This window comes from Cetorhinus maximus, chromosome 8 (assembly GCF_964194155.1).
Source record: "Cetorhinus maximus chromosome 8, sCetMax3.hap1.1, whole genome shotgun sequence".
Lineage (NCBI taxonomy): Eukaryota > Metazoa > Chordata > Chondrichthyes > Lamniformes > Cetorhinidae > Cetorhinus > Cetorhinus maximus.
In genome coordinates, this window is record NC_135886.1 from 10123823 (window position 1) to 10145153 (window position 21331).

Sequence of the window (21331 nt, forward strand, 5' to 3'; positions counted from 1 at the left end):
AATTAACAAGAGTTAATTATAGGTCATACCATCAAGATCAGATAAATACAATGCAAACATTTCCTGTTTAACTGAACTTCTGCTGTTGAGACCCATCCTCAGGGTTACAGAGATACAGGGAGTTTTCCGCTCGGGCTCCAGCTCTAATGGTAAAGGGGAGGCCGCATCATTCAACTTTCACCCCTCACTGCGGGAACCTGGGTTCACAACTTGCCAGATCATGGGGACAAAAGCAAAATCCTGCAGATGCTGGAAATCCGAAATAAAAGCGGAGGGCTGAATGTTCACCTCGGGCGAGTGGGCGAGCATCCCCGACGTCCTCGCGCGATATTTCGGTCGACGCGCGCGCGCGGGAGTCGGCAGCACGCCTGCCGACAATTAAGAGGGCTGTTAAGCCCATTAATCGATTAATTAAATAGAATTTTTCCCTGCCCGCCCAACCTTACGGTTGGCGGGGGCGGGCGAATAGGCCAAGCGGGCCTTTCGATTTTTGAGGAAACCTCATCCACCGGGCGGGATGAGATTTCCGATGTTAATTAAAAATGAAATAAAAGTTCTCAGAGCTCATTTTCGACACGTCCCTGCTCGTGTGGGGACGCGTTTTCCTTCGTCTCTAAAACTTTTATTTTTAATGTGGGAAAACCTTCAGCTCCCTGAGGCAGCGCTGTGGCCTTCAGGGAGTTTTCTGTGAGCACACCACCCCCCAACCCCCCGGCGCACATGCGCTGACTTCCACGCTCGCCCCCCCCCCCCCACACACCCACCCAGGTAGCGCTGAGTGTTTCGGCGTGCCAGCCGGCATGAAATCGCGGTCAGGGCCGGATCACAGGCGGGGGAACTTTGCACGGTCGCTCCCGGCCCACCCACCGTGCCCGCCCGACTAAGGGAATATCCTCCCCTGAAAAAGTGCTGGAAGCACTCAACAGGTCAGGGAGCACCTGTGGGGAGAGAAGCAGAGTTAGCGGGTGCGATCGTCAGGTCCTGCCTGTCGCGGGACCGGAAATTCCCGCCCGAAGCCAAAGGACCTTTCGCTGGTCCGTCAAACCTTCGGTCCTGCCTGCGACGATTCCCGTGTGGTGGGTAGGACCGGAAAATCCTGCCCAACGTCGTCACAGCCTTTGAGATGGAGGTGGGAGGTCCTTCACCTGAAAGGTAAACTCCAGTTCTCTTTCCGCAGACGTTGCCAGACCTTCTACATACTCCAGAATTTTCTGCTCTTTGCTATTTCTTTGCAGCAAAGGTCAGTTAGTGCATCGGTCCCAAGTGAAATCAGTTTGCATTTTCTCAACTGAAACCCATAAGCAAAAAGGGCCCAGAACACAAAATTGCTCCAAATTTGACTTAAATCAGGTATTTTATTTAAGACAGTCCACAGAGTAGTAGCAGACAAGCTCGTAAGAGAAGACTTTCCGAGTTAAGGCTGAAGCTCATTGTTGTAAACGGGGTACAACTTCATAGATTTATGCAGAAGGAGGCCATTCGGCCTACCATTCCTGTGTTGGCTCTTTGAAGGAGGTATCCACTTAGTCTCAATCTCTTTGCTCTTTCCTCATAGCACTGCAAATTATTTTCCTTTCAAGTATTCATCCAATTATCTTTTGAAAGTCACTATTGAGTTTTCCTCCACCCCTCTTTCAGGCAGACATTCTAGATCATGACAACTTGCCACATTAAAAAAACACCTCCCTGCTGTTCTTTTGACAATTGCATTGAATATGAGTCTTTTGTTACCCAGCCATGTTAGTGGAAACAGTTTCCTCTTACTTATCTGTCAAAACCCTTCACAATTTTGTACACCTTTCTTAGATCTCTCCTTACCTTCTCTGCCTCAAAGGAGAAACATTCCCAGCTGCCTCTCCACGCAACTGCAACCTCTCATCCCTGTTACCGTCCTAGTAAATCTCCTCTGCACCATCTCCAGGCCCTTGGTCATCCTTTCTAAAATGTGGTGCCCAGAATTTGACACAATTCGGTAACCACTGGGCCCAATCATGCTCCCTTTTACCCTGAGTACTTAATGTCGGCACTGGAAGCCAAAAAAGTATGAGTTGATGAATGGGTGTTTGAACACAGAACTTTGTTCATCTCTGAGGCCCAGCACCAAAGGAATTAGTCATTGAGTTAGTGGGGGCTCAACCTGTAGGAACCTGTGGTACAAAAAAATCTAGGAGAGGCTGCTTTTGGTTCAAAGTGTCAGCATTAGCCTCAGGTGAATTTTATTTGATTTTTGTCCTGGGCAATATTTCGCACTCAAGTGACATCAGAACAGATTACCTGGTCATTAGCACATAGCTATTTGTGGAATCTTGCTGTGTGAAAATTGGCTGCTGCGTATTTCCCTACATCACAGCGGTGACTACAATTCAAAAGGACTTCATGAGCTGCAAAGTGGGCTTTGGGATGCTCTGAGGTCACGAGAGGCGCCACATAAATGTAAGTCTTTCTTTCTCTTCTCAAATTAACCTGAACTTTCTTAATGCCCTTGAGGATCCTTGAGTCAGAAATCCCTGTGACATCAGGATGTCCCCGTGTGGGCTTTCCCAGCATTCAGTGCGTGGTGGATCCCAGGATTGAGCAGGTGTCAAAGGGGCCTTGGAGACATGGAGCTTTTTCCTATCTATGGAATTGTTCTCATGGAGATCACACTACTCTATGGGTAGGGACACCTCTGCTGCATCCTCTAGAGCTCCGTTTTGCTGCAACCCAACAATTCTTTGCCCACCTAAAAAAGAGAACAAAATACCAGGGCCAAAGCAGCAGCGACCAACCCACAGATAGGCAAGGAGAGTAACTCTGAACAAGAGCTTGGATAACATGCCAAGCTCCCTAATGAGTCTAGAAGATTGAAGGGTGACCTCCTCAAGGTGTTTAAAACGTTAAAAAGATCCAATGGGGTGAAATATCGAGAAACTGTTTGCTCTAGTGGGGGGAGTTCAGAACAAGGGACATCATCTTAAAATTAAAACCAAACCATTTTGGAGTGAAATCCAGCAATTTTTCGTGCAACATATAGTGGAGATCTGGAACTTTTCCCCTGCAAAAGACTTTGGCTTCTGAGGAACAATTGAGGCTTTCAAGTCAGTGATTGATAAATGTTTGTTAGGTATTAGCTTCAAGTTTAATGGAACATAGGTGGGCAAATAGTGCAGATCACCCATGATTTAACCGAATGATGGAACATGATTCAGGGCTGAATGGCCCCCTCCTGTTCCTGATGATAGTCCAATGGGGCTGGATGGCCTCTTGCTGCACCCAATGCTCCCTTGGTCCCAGACTCAACTAAAACCCGAGACCAAACAAACTTCAGCGACTCTTAAACAAGCAACACACAGTCTATCAAAGTTAACAAACTCAAGTTTGCCATAGAATTGCTGCATGCACTGACTGATCAAAATAAACACTGGCTTCACAATAATAACTCACATTCATATAAATGGTCATATTGAACTTGAGTATTGCTGAAAAAGATGCAGTATAAACTGTTGTTCCCTTTAAGGTTTAATATTCTTGCGAATCTGTCCTGGTGAGTGCAAGGTGAAAAGTTTTGACAGCATGTCTCTTTTTTCAGCAACGCATTTATATAGCGCCTCTAACATAGTAAACCATCCCAAGGCACTTCAGAGGACAAAAATAGTCGACACGTGAGGAGGTATTAGGAGAGGTGACTAAAATCTCGATTAAATAGGTAGCTTTTAAGGAGAGTATTGCAGAAGCAGAGAGAAGTGCAGAGGCAGAGAGCTTTAGGAGGCAATTCCAGAGTTTAGGGCTCAGGCAGCTGGAGGCCTGACCGCCAGTGGCGAGCGATGAAATTTGGGGTTGCACAAGAGGCCTGGGTTAGAGAAGCTCAGAGGCTTCGGAGATAAAAACAGAAAATGCTGGAAAAGCTCAGCAGGCCTGGCAATGTCTGTGGAGAGAGAAATGGAGTTGACGCTTCGAGTCCAACATGACTCTTCTTCGGAACTCAGAGGGTTGTACGGCTGGAGGAGATTGCGGAGACAGGGTGAGGCTGGGGCGAGCTCAGGGAGGAAGTTGAGAGCAGGGATGAGAGTTTTAAAAATTGAGGCACTACCAGACCAGGAGCTGACATAGGTCAGTGAGCACAGGGGTGACGGGCGAATGGGATTTTGTGCAAGTTAGAACACAGGCAGCAGAGTTTAGAATGAGCTCAAGTTATTGGAACAGGTATATCCCTGAGGCATGGACACTGGGAGGGTAAAGGGACTGAGACTGCAGCCTTGCCTTTAAGTCACATAATCAGTTGACATTTTCCCAAAACAGTACAGTGGGCTGAAACATTATTCCTTCTGTCTCCTGTGCTACTTGTGTTCCAGCCCCCTTTCACTATGTTGATCAGTAAACAGGCTGTTTCTGCCTGACTGAGAGACAACCCGCAGCTTGAGGCTCGAGCTACTGGAACACTGCGGACATTTTGTGAAAGATTTGGCAGAGTTAATGTGAGGGGTGGTGGTGGTGGTGGGGGAGCAGTTTGAGGGAAGGGGGTTGCAAGGGAGAAATAAAAAATAACCCCAAAGGAACAGTACACAGGATTGGTGATGGAACAGGAACAGGCAGCTCTCAGAGTGACAGGAGGCTGGATCAAACAGTCTGGGGAATGTGGAGAGAGCGAGGGAGAGGCGGAGTCGGGACTAATATCAGTGCTTAGTGTTGATGTGATCTATGCTCTCATCAGACCATGAAGTATGTGTGCGTATGATGCTCTCTAAGGGAAGCTTCCAGACACTAAAATCCAGTGTTGCTGAACCACAACTAGCTGAAATCTAGTCTCTTCTTGTTAAAGTCTGTAAGTGGCTGTTTTTTTTTTAAAACATTTCTGCTTGGAATATTCTAGAAGTAATTTTACAACTCTTGCTTTGATCCTGTGACACTGTTGTAAGTATCTGATGATTTACAGAGATCACTGTAATTAGCAAAACCTGCAACATGACTCCTTAAAATGCCAAATATTCCTAAAACGCTTGTACAACAGCAGATCCTGCTATGGTGCAGGGAGAATGCTTTATTGCGTCTTGATACAAGGAGGTTAGTCAGTAAAATTTAAGTATGTTGCAAACACTCTTGTCAGCCCTCCCTCTGGGACTAATGCACACAGCAGGGCAATGAAGGGAAAGGTTGTGTGGTTTTACTGCTGAATAAGGGACTGTAAACAATAGCCATGAAATCTGGGGATGTGGTATCTCACAGAATGCTGAGGGATGGCGGCTGTGGGATTTCAGCAGCGAGGGCACAGAGTGCACTGTTGATTTTTACCTTAGCAGTGGAAATCTGAAACTCTCTCCTGCAAAAAGCTGTCGCGAGTAGGGGTGGAAAGATAATATCAAAACTGAGGTTGATAGATTTTTTGCGAGGCAAGGGCATTAAGGGTTACGGAACTAAGGTGGGCAGGTGGAGATAAGATACAGGTCAGCCTGGATCGAATTGAATGACGGAATGGGTTTGAGGGGCTGAATGGTCTACTTTGATTCTTATGTTTCTATGTTTATAATGTCTCTATGTTCCTATGCATGATTATGGCACCATGTACAAGATGAACTCATTACGAGGTGACTGGCTTCACGAATCTGATCCCCTATTCTGCTGACCAACCGGGCTTAGACCAGTAGCTTTAGAAAGATGATGGGAAGAGACCAGATGGAGAGAGGGGGGTAGGGGGTGTGAAAATCAGGCGCTCATGAGGCCACACTTGGGGACTGCCAGTCTCGAAAGAAGTGTAGTTCGAGGCTGAATCAGGTGAATAGATGTAGCGGCTGAAGAAAACATATCCGGAAAGCACAATCGAGATCGCTGGCTAGAACTCAGAGGTTATAACTGAGGAAAGACTAAACGGGCTAGAAAAGAGAAAGTTGACAAGTGACGTAATCAAGGTCTTCAAGATTATGAAGCAGTTTGATAGGGTAGATGTGACGAAGGTACTTTCACATGGCCAAACCAAAACTAGAGGTCATAAAGGTAAGATAGGGAATAGGGAATTCGAGGGAAACTTTTCCCAGAGAGTGGTGAGAATGTGGAACTCACTACAAGGGGTAGTTGAGGCAAATAGTATAGACGTAGTTAAGAAGAAGCGAGGTAAACACACGAAGGAGAAATAAATAGAATATGCCGATAGGGCGAGATGAAAAGGGGTGGGAGGACGCTCATGTGGAGCGTTGGAAGGCCTGTTTCAGTGCTGTAATGATTGTGAAACTCTGTGTAAGAATAAATTCTGTTTTCCTCCTTATCTTCTTCGGAGATCCTGACCCTTGCTGGGACAGAGTGCCACAGCTCGCAGACTTTCTTCAGTGCGTTGGCCAATTGTCTCCCATGCGAATCCAGAAGAAGCATGTCGGCAGCTATTCGACTGTGTGCAGCATCACAGTTGAGTCTGATCCTCTCCAGCAGTGCTCACTCACAGTGTTCTGGCGCAGGAACAGCGGCTGAGTTTTTTTAACCCATGCGAGGGAAGATGCTGCAGCAATACACCCTGATTTCCCAAAGGAAATCAAACAACCTTCCTGCCTATTGGGTTCAGAGGGATAACACTCTCCCCCTTTGAGTTAGAAGGCTGTGGGTTCAAACCTCGCTCTGGTCACTTGAGAATTAGCCATTGCAATACCGATTGAGTGCTGCGCTGTCAGAGGTGCCGTCTCCTGGATGAGACGCGATATTGAGGTCCTGTTTGCCCTCTCAGGTGGATGTAAGAGATCCCATGGCTCTGTTTGAAGAAGGGAAGGCAAATGCTCCTTGTTGTTCTGACCAATATTAATTCCTTAACCGACATCATTAAAACAGACCTTCTGGTCATTATCACACTGCTGTTTGAGGAAGCTTTCTGTGTGTAAATTGGTTGCTGCATTTTCTACAATACAACAGTGAGTACAATTCCAAAGTGCTTCATTGACTGTAAAGGGATGTCCTGAGGTCATATATATAAATAAGTGTAATATAGATGCAAATCTTCCTTACTTTCTTTCATCCTCTCATCCCCGCTATTCAAGCCTGGTCTGCTTCCCTCCAGGCTTTGGGGTTGGTGTGGGGGTGTGGAGCTTTCAAAGCAATAGATTTTTGGTAAATTAAGAGGAATTAAGCCTAATTAAGCCAAGGCAGCATACATGAAGTTGAAGTTTGGTTCAGCCACAATCTAACTGACTGGCAGAACAGGCCAGAGGGGCTGAATGGACTATGTTCCTTTCGAGCTTATGGGGGGGAGGTTTGGTGGGAGGGGAACCTTCCTGGTCAGTCACTTGCTGTCTTGAGACTCCACACAGTGCTCATACCGAACACCCCACAACTCAGACAAGGCCCAACAATGGACAGCGGACAGCCACAATTAAATGTGGAGAACTGTCGCTGTACAGCATGATTTGAAGCCCACATAAAAATCAAGTTTCATTTCACTTCGCATTACACAGAGCCTCACTCTCTCTCCCATGCATCATCTTTAAATGTTCTCCCTATTCCTCCCTGTCAGACAAATTCTTCGAAACTGTGAAAGCAGGCCGCCGCCGGTAGAAACAATAATTCTTTCCAAAATATGCGTTTACGTAACCAATGGCAACGGTCCTACTGCTTAGCAACCAACTGAAAAGTTACGACTGGGAAAGGCTGCCTCCGATGGCTCCTTTGATACACACACCGCCATGCTGAATGGAGCTGCTCAAGGGTCCCTGGTCCCTGTCGACTGAATGGGGGAGTTTTAACATGGGGGGATTGGGTGCAGACAGGAGAGTTAAATGGGTAAAATTCTTGATCACTTCTGGAAGTTGGTTCCAACCAGGTGTTACTCAGATGGGGCATGAACTGGGCGCCTGAGCCCCCCTCCCTCCTCGCAGGGCTGGCATTTTAAATACCTGAACGAGGCTGTAAAATTCAGGGCTAACCTGCCTTCAATGTGTCAGTCTGGGTTCCCCAGGCTCCAAAAGCTCAGCCGCTGCAGTGAGGTGAGGGGGGCCTTGGAGGGGAGATAAGTGCCTTTACAGCACTGCTTGTGGGCCAGGCGGAACTGAAACGCTTCCCCGCCCACAGCACCCGCCCTGCGCCCTCTCCAAGCTCCCCACCCATCAGACAAAGGCTCCCATGGGAAACGTCACACCCCTTTCCAGATTGGACCCACCCAGGGCCAGGGACGGGGCCCTGCTCTTGGGATCGGACCTACCTGGTCCAGCAACCTCCTCCAGATGCTCCCCAACCAACCGAAAGCCAAGCGGGAACCTATCAGTGGTGAAAGACATATGCTATGAAGTTAAACCTCCACAGCTTGCAGGGAACTTCCAGAATTCTGTCGCACTATTGGGCCCTCCTGGTCCCAACATTAACATTTCTCCTAATATCCTGAGCTAAGGAATGAACCCAGATCTGGTCATGGTAGAACCATGGAGTTATTTTGTCTGATGACGCCCCTGTAAAGCACCTTGGACGCACTTTGCTGCATTAAAGATGCTATATAAATGCAGGTATGTTGTTTTAAGACAAGAAGGTTGCAGGTTCAGATAGCTGGTCTGTGTGGTGTTCGCTGGTTGGAACAACCCTGAGCTAGGGAGGGGGGAAAGATCCCTTTTGAAAAATGCACGTGCGGTTGTCAGGTGAGGCGTGGAGAGGATTTTAGCTCTGTGAATCAGTGAATCATAGAATTGCACAGAACTGAAGGAGGCCATTAGGCCCATCATTTTGGTGCCCCCTCGCTTGTTCCCCATGGCCCTGTAACTTTCTTCATTTAAAGTATTTATCCAATTCCCTTTTGCAAGTTGCTATTGAATCCTCCGCCTCCTCCGCTCTTTCAGTCAGCATGTTTCAGATCGCAACTCACTGTGGAAAACAAAGATTCTCTTTAACCATCCCCCACCGACTCACACCACCTAGAGGAATGTCTGTTTATTGGCCGAGGAAAGGACCAGGCTGAGTTGCAACACTTCTGTGGTCGAATAGCCTTCGGACACACACTGTGCGGGCTCTGCCAGCAATTGTGGGCAATTGGGCACATTACCAAGAAGGCATCTATAAAAACCCCTGCAACCACAGGGGAGAGTGAAAGGAAATCTTACAGTGAGCGTGCACATTGTCACAGAGGCAGATGTTGGGCCTGCCCCCAATCCCCTTTTGTAACACCACAGTCTCTTTGGGGTTTTATTCAGGTGCTGAATTAGGGTGCTTTGTGCACAGGCTTTCACACCTAGTTCAATGTCACAATTTACGGTGCTCATTTTCATAAATGATACTTAGCAATAAATTGCAAGATTGAATCAGTTTTTGTAATTGCACCATCGCAGTGAGTTCTTTAATTGCATAATCATACAACGAAATTATAGCTATGCTACGGCAGAGTCACAGATTATGATCCCAGTCATGGTTCAATGGGAAGCACTCTCAATTTTCAGTAACAACTTGCATTTACATAGCACCTTTAACTTAGCAAAGTGCTCCAAGATGCTTCACAGGAGACAAAATTTGACCAAGAGCCAAAAATTGAGCTACGGTAGCATATGAATAATATTACTAGCTTTGTAATCTAGAGGCTGTGATTAATATCGTAGGGACATGAGTTCAAATCCCACCCTAGCAGCAGGTGGGGAACTTAAATTTAATTAAACAAAATCTGGAATAAAAAGTTTGTCTTACGAATGGTGACCATAAAACTACTGGATTGCTGTAAAGACCCAACTGGTTCATTAATGTCCAGGTTGGGACTGTTCTCCTTGGAGAGAAGGAGGCTAAGAGGAGATTTGATAGCCTCGTTCAAAATCATGAGGGGGCTGGACAGAGTAGGTAGGGAGAAGCTGTTCCCGCTTGTGAAAGGACCAAGAACGAGAGGGGCACAGATTTAAAGTGACTTGCAAAAGAAGCAAACGTGACGTGAGAAAAAAACTCTTTCACACAACGAGTGGTTCGGGTCTGGAACGCACGGCCTGGAAGTGTGGTGGAGGCAGGTTCGATCGAGGGCATTCAAGAGGGCATTAGATGATTATTTGAATAGAAACAATGTGCAGGGGTACGGGGAAAAGGCAGGGCAATGGCACTAGGTCATAATGCTCATTTGGAGAGCCGGTGCAAACACGATGGGCCGAATGGCCTCCTACTATGCCGTTAAAATTCTGTGATTCTTCAAGAAGGTGGCTCATGACAACCTTTTCAAGGGCGGTTAGGGATGAGCAAGGTCCACCTCCCATGAACAAATAAAGAAAAGAGGTGACCAGAAAGCTTGGATGATGGGTTAGATTTTAAGGAGCACCTTAAAGGAGGAGGGAATTTCCAGAGCTTAGGGCCTCAGCGACTGAAGGCAAGGACACCAATAGCAGGGATAAGGGAGAAAGGGATGCACAGGAGGTCAGTGGTGGGGGGCGGGGGGGCACAGAAGGTTCAGAGGGCTGTGCCTGGAGGAGGTTACAGACATAGGGAAGGGTGAGGGATTTGAACACAGAATTTTAAAATGGGTAGGATGGAAGCCAAGGTGGCTCAGCTAACACAGGGGTGACTTACAATGATAAGTGGGTGGTGCATTTACCCACCAGGCCCAGAGTGGTTCACGGAAAAATTATAACTTTGTCTCCGTCAAGACGAAGGCCGGATATTTTCGGCTCCGCCCGCCAATGGGATCCCACTGAAAGTCAATGGACTTTTGGCTGGCCCGTCGCATGTCTCGCGGGCGATCCCACCATGGCGAAGCCGGAAAATCCCACCCTAAGACTTGAACAAGACAGCAGCTCATACCCTCGACATGGCTCAAAATCGGTCACCCCGCTTCACTATCTTTCTGACGCATGTCGTTTTACTTTCCCCATTTGCGCAACCAAATGGCAGCTCCTGACGTGAATCTTTGCCTGGAAAAAGTTCCCAGGAGAACGGTGTGTTATGAATCGAAGGAATAGGACTCGGAAAACTGACAGGGATACAATCCTTTGACAAGGCCCAGTTATATTTCTCTTTGATGAACTCCAACAACACAGCAGTCGAAAAATATTATGCTATTCGCCAATCCTGACTTATCACTCCAGAGTCCAAAGTTCGGGAACTGCCCTTTGTGAACACTTGTTTCTGCTCCGACTCTTGCATGCGTTGCACAACCAGTCTCACCCAAACTGGTGTAACTGCGGAGATATTGGAATAATTTGCCAGCAACAGTTATTTTTGTGTCCTCAAAGCTCTCACCTCTATTGATAATGGGCTGGAACTCACCGGAATGGGGCATCTCGCTGGCTTTGCCCTTCAGCTCAACCACTTGCTTTGCCCTGCACGTTTTGCTGGGAGTGTGAGCTGATAACAGTGCGTCGAGGGCAAGTCAGGCATCTGGGGCCTCAGCAAACAACGTGACCAGCAGTCTACCTCCTTAACCGATGAGGTGTAAATATTCAGAAAGAAACAGAGAATGACTGAGCAGGAAATCGGACGAACTAGAATGAAATCAGATCTAGAAAGAGAAATAAAGAGGTTGAAAGAAAGATTGGATTAAGAGACAGAAAAAAAAAGAGACAGAAAGGGAAAGTAAAAAAAAATAGAATTTTGACATTTTTTAAAATCTGCAACAACTTACAGCCTGAGGGAATGACACTCCACACTTGTAATTGCTCACTTTCTGGGCTAGAGAGGTTGATTTGCAATTATTAAATTATCACATTGTCAAAAGGGGACTTAAGCTGTTAATTCCAAGACTTAAATTTCTGTGGTAAGTTTGACGGCTAATTTATGTACAATCGCAGCAATTTCTGGAAATTCGTGGCGAAGTTCGGGGCAAGATGCCATTTTTGTGAAGCTAATGGAGATGTAGCACAAATCGTCCAGAAAGTTTTGGCAATTTGTAATAAAGGGGATATTGCTTCCTGCCCACAAATTGCTGGTCGATTTGTACATTAATAACAGTGTCCACCACTCAGATGCCATTATATTTTGCAGCAAATCTTGAAGGATGGCCTTCAGTGGGAGTTGTGATTTACCTTTAGACTCTTGTCCTCAGCCCTAGCACAAGTAGAAACTCAAAGTTCTTTATGAGCCACACTAGTCGTTAGAACTGGGTGAACTGCGGCTGTGAGTGGAGCGAGAGTTTCAATGTTCAATCCTCAATGATTTGTGAGAATTATCTTTTATGTAGACACTGATTACACAAGCAGAAAACAGACTTGCATTTATATAGCACCACTCATGACCTCAGGACGTCCCACAGCATTTTACAACCAATGAAGTATTTGTTTGACGTGTGGTCACTTTTGTAACAAAGGAAACATGACGGCTAATTTGCTACACAGCAAGCTTCCAAATAGCAGTGAGATAGATAACAATCTGTTTTGCTGGTGCCTGAGGACAGGATTGGACTTAGCGCAAAGCCCTATAGTCAAATAGCCATACACACACGATGCTTAGGCTCACAAATAAAAAAAATGGCAACATGGGAATAGTAGGGTAGCCATTAGGAGTGTGACCCTTGGCTGATATTTTTTTTGCTCTACAGTCTACAGGCATTGAGGCCAAATGGAGCTACTCTGACTGAGCATAGCCTGTCCCTGAGGTCCCAGATAATTAGCCAATGGGTAGCACACAACAACAATGTGAGATCAGTACCCTCGCATCTCAGGGTGTACTGACCTCAGGCAGTTGTACCAAGTAGAGCTGTACAGGTTCCAGCTGCAGAGACCTCCCGCTGCCCACCTCCCACCTCAATCATGTCTCCCACGCCCGCCTCAGCCCATCTGCTGCTGAAATCCTCAGCTATGCCTTTGTCATCTCCGCTGTTGTCCCTTTCAATGTCCTCCTAGCCGGTCTCCCATCTTTCAGCCAATCCCACCCTTCAGATAAAATTAAGCTCATCCAAATTCTGCTGCTCATGGCCTAACGCATTATCACACTGCTAGTTTGTGGGAGCTTGCTATGTATTGATGCTCCATTAGAATAATAACTACACTTTGAAAGTATTTCTTGACTCTAAAGTGCTTTGGGATGCTGAGATCATGAAAGGTGCTATAGTAATGCAAATCTTTCTTTTTTTTCTTTAAAGTCCCACTTTGTATATGTTTGTGATCAGCATTTCATACATGCCCTTGTTTTTAACACAGTTTCTGTAGTTATCTCATTCCATCTCAGTGAAGCAACTTGTGGCTTCCTTCTTCCTTAGTGAAATTCTCTAAGTGAAAGTTGTTTTTTTTTTGCAGCGAGTGACTTGAACCTTATTATTCCCTCCCAACTCTTCTTTCAAATAGTTTTCTAATCCCTTTAATGACTTCTGCCTCAATAGCCACGTGTGGTCAAGCATTCCACGTTCTAATAACCAGAGATACGTGCGCCAAAAAAGAACAGGTTCTTCTGACTTCCCCTTTGAATTTTGGACCCGGGAGAGTGCGGTATTTCCAGTTCCCGAACAGGGCAATTTTATGCCTTCTCTCAGTGGGATTGCCAATTTAGAGCTAATTGCCTGAAGTGCACAGCTCTCAAGTGTGTTTAATGAGGGGATGTTTCCCCTCAGTCACACTGTGGCGTATGCCAAATACTCAGGAGCCGTTACATTTACTAGTCCTTTTTCCACTTATTTGGTGGGGGGGAGAGGGGTGCGGGGAGGAGGAAGCTTGACCTACATTAGGGAGAACATCACTTATTAAATGATCAGCAGGGAGCCACTTGGGACGATAGTACGGCTGTTTACAGGAGATTGACTGACTTTGGTTGGTTATGCTTTTGTAATAGATTTCTTTCTGGTGTTTTTTTTTCTCCCTCTCCCGTGGTGTTTCCCTGGCTACAACCTCGGCACGGGATAGATGCTGCGTTTTGACAACCTTCACTTGCTCGAGTCAACGGCAGGCGAGACCGTTTCCCAATTAATTCGTTGGCGCGCGAGATTAGTGGTTTAGTGTTAATTGCTCCGAAGCCTGGCACTCTCCCTTCTGCGCAGGTTGTGGTCAGAATCTGCGCGCTTCCGTTGAGCTGAGATGCCCGCTGTGCAGTTCTGTTCACAATGGGGAAGCCCTGGGATAATCCACTCACTCCCCAGTCTAGGAACCGTGGGCGGGGAGGGCCTCTGCTGGGTGGAAATCGACCGGTGCCAAATCACTGCCGCTATAATTCCCCTGTTCACCTGGAGACACAGAATTTTTTTTTTAAAAAGTACATATTTAAAGGGACTGTGCACTTGAATTGGCCGAATTTGCTGGCACTGAATTTTGCTTGAAGTTTTAACATCTACCGTTCATAACATATTCCTTTAATATTTGTTAATATTTTTGGAAAAGACAAGTGTTCAGTTTTTAACTTTAAAAACATTTAATATTATTAGTGATAAAACAAAAAGTGCTGGAAAAACTCAGCAGGTCTGGCAGCATCTGTGGAGAGAGAAACAGAGTTAACGTTTTGCGTCCGTAGGACTCTTCCTTAGAGCTCTGAAGGAGGGTCATACGGACTCGAAACGTTAACTCTGTTTCTCTCTCCACAGATGCTGCCAGACCTGCTGAGTTTTTCCAGCACTTTTTGTTTTTATTTCAGATTTCCAGCGTCCGCAGTATTTTGCTTTCATAATATTATTAGTAGTTTCTTTTAGAAGCTAGACGTGTTCTGACATGCAGAAACCCAGAGGGCTCTTCAGATCAAACTTCTCAGAAATCCATATGGAATTTCCATTTTCGTAGGTGTGAGTATTTATAAAATATGTGTCCATATAAAATAACCAACAACCTGCATTTATATAGTGCCTTTAGCCTAGTAAAATGTCCCAAGGTGCTTTGCAGACGCATTATCAAACAAAATTTGACATTGAGACATGTAAGGATATATTAGACCGGTGACCAAAAGTTTGGTCAAGTTTGGTTTGTGAGGAAATTCCAGAGCTTTAGGCCTAGGTAGCTGAAGGCACAGACACCAATGGTGGAGAAATTAAAATTTTCAAAACTCAAGAGGTCAGAATTGGAGGAGTGCAAACTCAGAAGGTTATATGGTTCGAGGAGATTACAGTGATTGGAATCGATGAGATCATAAAGGAAATTGAAGACAAGGTTGAGAAGTATAAAAATGAGGCATTGCCAGACCAGGAGCCAGTGTAGGTCAGTGAGCACAGGGGTGATGGTGAATGGAACTTGATCTGATATATGTGAGCACGCGTGTTGCATGTGTGCGTGTGCGTGTGTGCATTTAGCTTTGTTACAAGGCAATAGTATTGAATGTTTAAGTTGGAAGACTCCCTTCTCCAAGAATGGAAATCATTGCTTTTACACAGTGCTATGCACATCCTTCCGATGTCTCAAACTGTTTCACAGCCAATTCATTATTTTGAAGCATAGAGAGATATCAAGCTGAGGAGGAGGCTCCACAAACAACTCCATCCTCAATAAAGACAGAGTCCAGCATGTCAGTGCCAAAGGCAGGCTGAAGAATTTGCAACCATCTTCAGCCACAAGTGCTGATGATCCATCACAGCTTCCTGGTTAGGTCCCCTCCGTTATAGATGCCAGTCTTCAGCCAATTCCATTCACTCCACATGATATCAAGAAACGGCAAAGGCAGTGAATACAGTAAAGACAATGAGCCTTGAAAACATCCTAGCTGTGGCACTGGAGGCTTGTGCTCCAGGACTAGCAGCACCCCTAACTAAACTGTTCCCATACAGCTACGACACTGACATCTACCTGACATTGTAGAACATTACCCAGAAATATCCTAACCACAAAATGCAGGACGAATCCAATCTGGCCAATTGCCACCGCGTCAGTCTCTGTCAGTCATCAGCAAAGTGATGGAAGGTGTCACGGATAGTGCTGTGACGCCGTGCTTATTCAGCAATAATCCACTCACCAGTGTTCAGTTTGGATTCCACTAAGGCCGCTCGGCTCCAGACCTCATTACAAATTTGGTTCAGACATGGGCGAAAGAGATGAATCCTAGGGATGAGGTGAGAGCGACTACCCTCCACATGAAAGAAGCATTTGCCTGAGTGTAGCATCAAGGGGGTCTAGCACAATTGAAGCCAATGGAAATCGGGTACAAATTCTCCACTGATTGGAGCCATACCTAGCCTAAAGGAAAATGGCTGTGGCTATTGGAGGCTAGTCTCCTCATCCTGAGGGCATTATTGCAGGGGCTCCTCTGCGTAGTGTGCCAGGCCAAACCACCTTCAGCTGCTTCATCACTGACCTTCCCTCCATCATAAGTTTAGAAGTGTGGATGTTCGCTGATGATTGCACAATGTCCAGTACCATTCGGAACCCCTCAGACACTGAAGCAGTCTGTGTCCACATGCAGCAATACCTGAACAATATAGATGTTTAGGCTGATTAGTGAGCGAGTAATGCTTATGCCACACAAGTATGAGGCAATGGCCATCTCCAACAAGAAAGAATTTAATCACATGCCCTTGATATTCGATGTCATTACCAACGCTGAATCCCCCACCATCAAATTCTGGAAGTTACCATTGACCAGAAACTGAACAGGACTAGCCATATAAATACTTTGGCTACAAGAGCAGGTCAGAGGCTGGGAATCCTGTGATGAGTAACTCACCTCCTGGCTCCCCAAAGCCTGTCCACCATCTACAAGGCACAGGTCAGGAGTGTGATGGAATACGCCCCACTTGCCTGGATGAGTGCAGCTCCCACAACACTCAAGGAGTTTGAAACCATCTGCTCGATTGGCACCTCATCCACCACCTTAAACATTCACTTCCTCCACCACTGGTGCATACTGGCAGCAGTGGGTACCATCTACAAGTTGCACTGCAGCAACTCACCAAGTCTCTTTCGACAGCACCTTCTGCCTAAAACAATAAGAACTAGTATTTCTGTAGCGAGTTTCACACCCTCAGTACATCCCAAAGTGCCTTACAGCCGGGTGCTTTCTGATGTGTAATGTATTGTGTAATGCAATAAAACACATAGCCAATTTGCAAGATCCCCGCAAACAGCAATTGATTAAATTTGTTTAGTGGCGTTGTGTAAGGAATGAATATTCTCCAGAGATAAAGCCCTGACCTTCTTGGATCTAAATCCACCTGAGATGGCAGACAGAGCCTCAGTATAATGGCCAGAATTTTCCCGTCGGCGAGTTGGGGGCGGGGCCTGCTCGCTGACGTGAAAATGATGTGGGATGATGTTGGGAGGAACCCCCTATGTCATCCCGGTCCATTTAAATATTAAGGAAGGCGGGGGCACAGCAAAATCATCTGCGGGCCCGCCGACCTGTCAATGGCCATTGAGGCCATTGGCAGGATAATTAAACCAATTAAAGGCCCTGCCCATCCAACCTTAAGGTTGGTGGGCAGGCCAGGAGCCCCAGCGGGCAATCCACTGACGGGATGAGGTTTCATGTCCGTTTTAAATATGTTTAATAAACTTTATGTCCTTTTTATTAACATGTCCCATCTCGTGCGACATCGTCACATGAGGGGGACATGTTAATAAATTTTTTATTTGTCTATTCTTGATGTTTAAAAAACTTTCAGTGATCTCCTTGAGACAGCACTTAGTCTCAGGGAGCAGTGCGCTCTTTCGTGTGCATGTGTGAAAGAGCGCACTCTCGCATTTGGGGAATCCCTCCCCCCCCGCACAGGAAGCGCTTAGCGCTTCCCTTCGGGTGGCCCGCTGGGCGGGGCCTTAATTGGCCCACCCACTTAAAATGGCGGCGGGGCCCGCTTTGGCGACGGAGTTCGGCTGCCCGCCTGCCGCTGAGCCGGTGGGGCCCACCCGCCCACCAAGGGCAAAATTCTGCCCAATGTTTCATCAGAAAGGCAGCACACCTGACAGTGCCGGACTGTACTGAAATGTCAGCCTACATAACGTGCTCAAGTCTCTGGAGTGGACTTGAACCCATAACTTTCTGACTCCTATCTGGGAGCATGCTACGCTCTGATCCACAGCTAACTACAAAATGGGGGACCTGTGATGCACACTTTGTGAGAAACAGGTGGCATTCTTGCTCACGAATTAGCCAATGGCAGGCCGCAATATAATATTCCACATTTGAGTGCCTTGTAATATCTGACTGGTGTGATGGGTTAATCTGGTGGGATGGATGATCCCAAGAAAGGGAATTGAATTATTCCCAGTCACTATCCTGTTCTGCACTAAGGTGCGATGACTATCAACATTTTACATTTTCTTTTGCTTCTGTAAATAAATTGGCTTACGCCAAACAAACGCAGAGAGGGAATGGCCCTGGACTGGCTACTAGTCTCCAGTTTTTGCATTAGTATCCGAAAACCACTAAGGAAAACTGAAGATCACGGGTGTTTGGACCGCAAGCATTCCACACATAACGCTTCATCCTGAAGGAGTACCCTGGAGACTTTTTACAGGCTGCCAAGGAACAAGAGAAGGCTTGTACGATCTATCTAAATATACTGATCCATTTCAAGAAAAGTTGATAGCAACAGTTGTCCCAATCTGGAATTAACCACCAGTGATAGCCTAAAGCTTGAGGTGGAAAGATTAGTTCCTGTGTGCTGCTTCCAGTTGTCTTACACTGATAATGTGCTGCATAATATTCTGCTAGTCTTTCTGATTCTGTGTGTGATGTCTTGACTAAGTCTGGACAGTAGCTTAGCTTGTAGGAATTTGTTGAAAGCATGGGTGATGGGTTCTCAAGACTCAGATAGATAGACTTTTGTTGGGTAAGGGCCAAAGGAGGTATTGTGGTGCAGTGGTAACATCCCTACATTTGGGCAGAAGCTTTGGGTTCAAGCCCCACTTCAGGACTTGATGGCCATGGAAGGTATATTCACGATGTGGCCAAACATGTTGATTATCAACCTGTAAATCCTTCCAAAATGCCTGATGGCAGGCGGTAATAGCAGGAGAGTTTCCTGGTCAGCCATACTGCAGAAGGCAATGGCAAACCACTGTAGTGCTTTGCCAAGCAAAATCATGGACCAATCCAATGGAAGTCCATGGTCACCACTGCCCTCTCAGGGCATCTTACCTGGAGGAGGATGGGCATCAAGGGATATGGAACAAGGGAGGTAATTAGAGTAGAGATGCAGATAGCGGAATAGTCTTGATGGGCTGAATGAGCTTCTCCTATTCCTATCAGTACCTTTGTTTTCCAACTTCAGAACTCACAGGAGATGCAGTGGGCATTGTATGTATTCTTTATTAAGCAAGTTAAGGAATTTATCATGATCAGAGCTAATTATTGGAACAGAGCTACGCTTACTTAATAAAGCAGTTAAAAAAAGATCAGGTAGCAGCTTGTCGATGAGACAATCTTACTAAAACTGTCGAGCTGTTTATATGACGAAAAAAGTGTTAGGAAAAGTGTTGATTGAATGTGGAACCTACTTGCACAAGGAATTCTTGAGGGAAAGACCATGGATGAAATTAAAGGGAAGCTACATAAGCACATGAGGGAGAACGGTATAGAAGTTAGTGATGAAAGGAGTTACATTGATCTGGATTTTATGGAGGGGTGGGGCATACTGCTGCCCATCTCCCCCTCACACCCCCCACCCCCCAGAGGAAAATTTGGTTCTAAATGGACTGACGTTTGAAAAGCCTGGGGGCGGAATAAACAAGCTGAGGGTCAGACGGCTACCTCTCACTGGACAGGAAGTATCGCCCTTGAGAGTTGCCGGGCAATCTGATTGGCTGACAGCACTAACGGTCCCAGCAGTGCTAGCGTTCAGTAGTGGGCACTGCTGGGACTGCAAGCCAGCCTACGGTGATCATGGATGGCACCTGGACTGAGGTAAGTCCGGACTTTTAGGGCGGGAGGGGATTGGGCAACCCATAGATTGGGAAGGGAGGGCGGTGGGGTGGGGGCTGGTTCTGGAGGCCAGGCAGGGAAGAGCAAAGTAGGGGTAGCATCTTGGGGGAAGTGCCCCCAATCGCACAGGGCATCCCTTGAAAAATGTGCCCCCCCCTTCCTTCCCACCTTTTCAACAGTTGTAAACAAAAAGGTTTTCTGCTCTTGCCCACCTGCCACTGGCCAATGGAGGTGGATTGAGGGCCTTAAGTGGGCAATAATTGACCATTTAATGCCCTCAATAGGTCAGGGGTGGGCAGGAAGGCAGTGGGCTACCAACCCATCATATTTTACATCCCCCCCGCCCCCCCACACCTATAGCACAGAAACGAGGTATTTAGCCAAACTGGCCCATAATGTTTATGCTCAAAACGAGTTTCCTTTGTTCATCAGAAAAGAGACGACTGAGGGCTGACCTGATAGAGATCTTTAAGTTAATGAGAGGATTTGATAGGGTAGATGGAGAGAAAATGTTTTCATTTATAGGAGAGACCAAAGCCAGAGGTGATAAATATAAGTCACTAATAAATCTAATGGGCAATTCGGGAGAAACTTCTTGACCCAGAGAACAGTGAGAATGTGGAACCCGCTGCTACATGGAATGTTTGAGACAAATGCATTTAAGGGGAAGCTCATAAACACATGGACTGTTTCTGTGCTGTGTTATACGATTAAGACATGAAAGAAATCCAAACTGTGTACATCAGACTTTATTCATTTTTTTTGCTTTTTTTAAAATGGACTTTTGCTGAACCACAAGATGGCTGCTACAGGTCACATGACTCAAAATTAGCCATCTGTACTAGAAGCTTCCAGCAGAGATTACAAGGACAAAAGAGTTCCACTCTCAGCCTCGTGGAATCTCACACCCCATTGTAAAGCCACATTATAATCACAAAACTAGATGACTAACAGACAAACTGACTACCACCCCACCTCCTCCTTCCCCCAGCCAGAATGATAACAGAGACAGAGACATCAAAGCTTGTTATACCTGAAGAGGTTTCAACAGCCATCATTTCACTCCGAAGGGAAACAATGGACTTTGACCAGAAGCACAAAATCTGCTTGGGCGGCTGCAATTAACACATTAAAGGGCCATGTCACATGACCCTATGTTTCTAGCCTTTTGGATCATTTTAGTATTACATTTCTAGCCTCATAGCTCAATCTGCTGCTTTAACACCAACTGGAAGGAACTCCAGCAGATCTCCCGGCTGACCAAGCAGCCAACCACCATCTCTCAACTCCTTGAAGCCTGTTTGATTTTAAAGTCTCTGATCATCACCTGACAAGTGGTCTAAGCACAGAAACCCCATCATGCTGCATCGTCATTTGTTTCAAAGATTTTTGTGTTGCTGTCTCTAACCAGAAAGTCATTTGGACCGAACTCCGCCATAAAGGAAACCCCCTCTGGGATTTGACTTCTCAGGCTGGCAATGGGGTTGACTCTTAAATGCCCTCTGAAATGGCCTAGCAAGCCACTCAGTTCAGGGGCAATTAGGGATGGGCAATAAATGCTGACCTAACCAGTGACGCCCACATCCCATGAACGAATTTTAAAAACTCTGGAAATCACATGAACTAATATCCATTTCTGTGGTTCTTTTATTGTTGTTATCCATAGTTGTAAAAGCTC

At 46.2% G+C, this 21331-nt stretch overlaps 1 protein-coding gene across 1 annotated transcript in view; it reads left to right on the forward strand.

Annotated features, from left to right (window-relative positions):
- Window positions 1-4669: 4669 nt before the first annotated feature.
- The window catches only part of LOC144683424 (cyclin-dependent kinase 18-like), a 108878-nt gene continuing 92216 nt past the window's right edge, over window positions 4670-21331 (forward strand). Inside the window, exon 1 of the mRNA XM_078546417.1 lies at window positions 4670-4801. The gene's annotated coding sequence lies outside the window, so the exon portion shown is untranslated. The remainder of the gene's footprint in view (window positions 4802-21331) is intronic.